This window comes from Microtus oregoni, unplaced genomic scaffold (assembly GCF_018167655.1).
Source record: "Microtus oregoni isolate MIOR12 unplaced genomic scaffold, Mior012 000019F_ref0000042, whole genome shotgun sequence".
Taxonomy (NCBI): Eukaryota; Metazoa; Chordata; class Mammalia; order Rodentia; family Cricetidae; genus Microtus; species Microtus oregoni.
In genome coordinates this window covers 20,044,644-20,049,412 of record NW_024543078.1, presented here as the reverse complement: position 1 = coordinate 20,049,412, position 4,769 = coordinate 20,044,644, and positions in this window count along the sequence as shown.

Genomic DNA, 4,769 nt, shown 5'->3' with positions numbered 1-4,769 from the left:
AGGGTAAGCAATGGAGCTACAGCCATGCTAATTTTGCTGCTGGCTGGTCTAACGCTGATTTTGATTGTCAGCATGCAGTTAAAGTTAAGGAAAGCTGGACAGCGGTACACAGATGCTGCGTACTGTTGTTACAACCTTTTCCAAAAAATTAAAATTAAAAAAAGTTTAGGGGTGACTGGAGAGATAGTTTGGCAGTTAAGAGCACTCAGTATTCTTGCGGAGGACCTGGGCTCAATTCCGAGCATCTACATGTCAATTCACAACTGTAACTCCAGCCCCAGGGGGTCTGATACCTCTTCTGACATCCGTGGGCCCCCACAGCATGTGGTACATAATACACTCAGGCAATAGTGAATGCATGCACACACACACATTAAAAAACATGTGAGGGGCTAAAGAGATGGTTGGACTGTTAAGAGCATACCTTGGGGCTGGAGAGATTACAGAGGTTAGGAACATGCATTGATCTTGCAGAGGACCTGGGTTCAAGCCCCAGCATTCACAAGGTAGCTCCCAACTGTCTATTAACTCCAGTCCATGTAACACCAACTTCTGACCTCTGTGGACTCCAGGCATTGCACATGGGTGTGCCAACATACATGAAGCCAAAGTCTTATACACACTAAATAAGATGATAAGTAAATCTTATATTTTAAGAGCATTTGCACTATTGCAGAGGACCAGTTTGGCTGCCAGTACCCAACTGGGTTGCTCACAACTGCCTGTAACTTTAGCTCTAGAGGATCTGACACTCACTTCTGAACTCTGTGGGTACCTCTGCCCGCGCGTGTGCGCGCACACGCGCGCGCGCACACACACACACACACACACAGCACATAGAGAGGCACGCACATATACATAAATAAAAATAAGATGAAACTTCACATTTTAAATTACTTTTTAATTTAAGGTTTTCCAAATGAGTCACTCAATACGGCACTTATGACATTTATGCTCACTGGATTAGTCTACTGTTAATAAAAAAGAATCCTGGGATAAAACAATATGCTTTTAAATGTTCTGACATATTACTTAAAATATGCCACAGGGGGTGGTGTTTTGTTGTTTTGTTGAGACGGGGGTCTCACTAGGTAGCTCAGGCTGCCCTTCCAGGCACGTACTGCCAGCCATGCACCTCAGCTGTTTGACAGCTCTGATTATCCATTAGCTAAGCTTGTACTGCAGGAGCAGGGGCTTCCGGAGGAAGGAGCAGTAGAGGGAGCCTGCCTTCAAGCATGAAGCCCCCTCCCTCCCAGCAGGCTCCCCAAGGGGCTGTTTTACATCTCGACTTGGAGTCTCCCTGAGTAAAAAACAAGTTCTCCAGCCTTCTAGACAGCACCAGTAACCCCCCTTCATTCCTTCCACGGTGACTCACTTGAAGATTTTGCAATCAGATAAATAAGGGCATTCCCCACCAAGTTTTAGCCCGGTAATATATCTGCCAATGCGCACTACTCATTTCTTGTTTCCCACCAGACAAACACAAGAATGTGAGGCTGTTGCTATGTGAGTGAGCGGCTCACGTGCGCCCACATTTGATTCCTTTCCTTTCCTGTGTGCCTGGGCTCCTCCAGCTCACCAGCCAAGAGGCCGATCCTGCCGCCAGAGAGTCTGAGCTCTGGCCTTAGACTCAGCTTGGAATGCAGGGCTTCAAGAGTCAAAACAAGGCGGGGCTTGTGGCTTGTCCCGTGCGGAGTCTCTATCCAGATAGCTTTCCTGCAGTGTTCCCTTTGCTGGCGCTGTGCTCTGCCAACACAGCTCCCATTTTCAGCCTCCCTCCCTCTGCCACCCAGCAGCGCATACATGTTCATCTCATGGCAACCCTGTGCCACTGTGCAGTGGGGAAGAAGGCATTCTGACCCTGACCGCCTTGGGTTTGAATGAGAAGGAAAGCTATGGGGGATCACTAAAGGGGGCAAGACCTGGGGTTTTCTCTAGGGTCCGAGGGCTTGGGTGAAATCTGACAAGACACGGAGACCCTGGCCACTCCCACCCACCCCAGGAAGGAGCAGTTGGACAGGTTTAGGTATCTGTGACTGAATCCTTCTCCAAGCCCCAGCAACTCGGAGCAGACAGGGAGAAAGCTCTGATGCTGGTCCTTCCAGGTAAATTCCAGTTGTGAGCAAAAGGGTAACAGCAAGCAGAAGTCCATCACCCCAAGACAGTCAGAGGAGAGGCAGTTCCTCCTAGAGGACGCTGGCAGCTGACCCTGACCAGCCAGGTGCCAGCACATCAAGAACATTCTGGTCCAAGGGACACACACAGGCCCTCACCTTAGATAACACGTTCTTGCCTTGACCTGAGGGGACGACCCAGACATGGAGTGGAGAGTACCCCACTCCCTGCCTGCCTACTAGGTAAGAACCCTCCAGTTAAGAGCCATGGGACTGGGGAGGGTTACTATATGCTTTCCTGATAGAATGCCTGCCTGGCATCCATGACGATCCCTGGATTTGCAAAAAGTAAAAAAAAAAAAAAAAAAAAAAAAAAAAGCAGAAAGCCAGACGAGTTATTTTAAATTAGAAAATGGGAACTCCTTCCATCTCCATATCAAGTCTCCTCCTTGGTTACGCAGTGTGAGAAGACTGCTGGCCAGGAGGGAGACAGGGCCAAAGAGCACTGCTAGGCTGGACAGTGACACCAGAAAGTTCACAGGAGACAAGTGGGGACCCCCCAACCCGCGCTCCACTCTGAGTCCTTACTGAATTTCAGGAAGAAGCCAGACATTCTGCAGAGGTTCAACCACCAAAGGGGTGCTGGGAAGAGTGAGGTCATGAACAGAAGGGCAGGGGTGCAGAGGGAGAGCATATGGGAGGCTTCCTATAGGGCCAACAGCCCCCCCCCCCCCGAAAGGAGGACTAAACCCTGGGACTGCTTTGGGAAGGAAACACAGGAATATTTTTTGTTTGTTTGTTTTTCGAGACAGGGTTTCTCTGTAGCTTTGGAGCCTGTCTTGGAACTAGCTCTTGTAGACCAGGCTGACCTCGAACTCCCAGAGATCCACCTGCCTCTGCCTCCCGAGTGCTGGGATTAAAGGCATGCGCCACCACCACCCGGCAGGAATATTTTTTAAATGACTTTCTAGGAACTTTTACATGTCAGGAGTTCAGATACAACCCCAAGGAGCCGAGGAGCCCTGAGGTATCCAAGGATGAGGCTGTCAGTGGGACTAAGGAGCCAACAGCAGGAACAAAGTCCCCAGATGACAGGTGCTACATCGGCAAGCAGGGGCTTCTACGTGGCATGGTTAATGTTGGGAACCACTACAGATGTCAGGAGCGACAAGATGACCTGAGCGCTCTCAGCTTAGCAAAGTAAACAGGGGGGGGGGGGGGGTGCCTGCTCCCTCACAAAAATCCCCACTTATGAACAGATCCAAAGACACCCAGTGCAGGTAAAGACTTGGCATTCTATCAACAAATGGAAGTGTGAACACTGGCCAGAAGATATAGCAGGTGTTCCCAAGGCCTTCCTGGTGTGGAGGCGGGACATGGGAGGGTATGAGTGGAAGACTCCTGCCTCTACCTCTGGGACAGTGTGCCACCCACCACACCCCACCGAGGTTCACGTGGCCCTTTTGATTCCAGGGCTCTGAGCATGATGGGCAAACTCCCTACGGAGTGAAATACACCCCAGCTCCTAGAAAGTGTTTTAAAAAGCAGAACAGCGAAAGGACAAGGTCTACAGCCAGGCACGGATCCTCAACCTTGCAACCTCGGTGTCTGAGAAACTGAAGCAGGAAAATAATAGTTTAAGGCCACCTTAAGTCACATAGTAAGACCATTAAGCAGAAATCCAATAGAAAGCTAACGTCTGTTGTGGTTCAACTAAATACTTTGGAGTAGATTACAGTAAGAGTGGCTGTGTAACCTGTGGCCTGTTTTTTAAATTAGTGGACACACTTTGTGAAGAACTGTGTCATCGATAAAGCTGTTTTAGAAAACAGCCCAGCTTCCTTAGCTTCAGATACTGTGGGTATCTCTGCACTTCTCCTGGGTTCTCCAGCTTCCTTAGCTTCAGATGCTAACTGTGGGCATCTCTGCACTCCCTCCAGGGTTCCCCAGCTTCCTTGTAAGCATCTCTGCACTCTCTGCGCCACCCCCCGCCCCGGGTTCTCCAGCTTCCTTGTGAGCATCTCTGCACTTCTCCTGGGTTCTCCAGCTTCCTTAGCTTCAGACGCTAACTGTGAGCATCTCTGCACTCCCTCCAGGGTTCTCAGTACATCTCCAGTCCTAGAAGGCAGTTGCCTTCCCTTCCCAGGTCCAAAACTCCTCACACACTAGAGCCTCACCTTAGAGCATGCTCCTGTCGAGGATAGGTAGACAGGAGTTTTCTAGTCTGCATACTTCTCAACCATTTTTAAAGAGAGAGGTAACAGAGGTGGAGCTCCAGATCAGTTATTCAGGCCAGTGAAATGGCCTAGACAATATCAGGGAGGACTCCGAAGGGTATGGGGTGCACAGTAGTTGGCAGGCTGCAAAAGACAGTGCAAGTCACTGGATGCGAGAGTGTGGTCCTTTTCAGAGACACTTAGGCTGCAAGGTTCTAGGTGAAGAGGGAGAGAAAGCACTGGTCAGGATGGACAGCTGCCAGGAAGCCACAAATAGTACCCACCCAAGTCTCAATTGAGTGAGACCAGAGATGCAGTATGGCTAACCCACAGAGATAGACAGATAGTTAATATAATGGTTTCTGGGAAAGAGAACTTGGGGAGGATGTGATAAAACACAGGAAACCAAGAAGAGAAAGGTAGTTATTACACACGATGA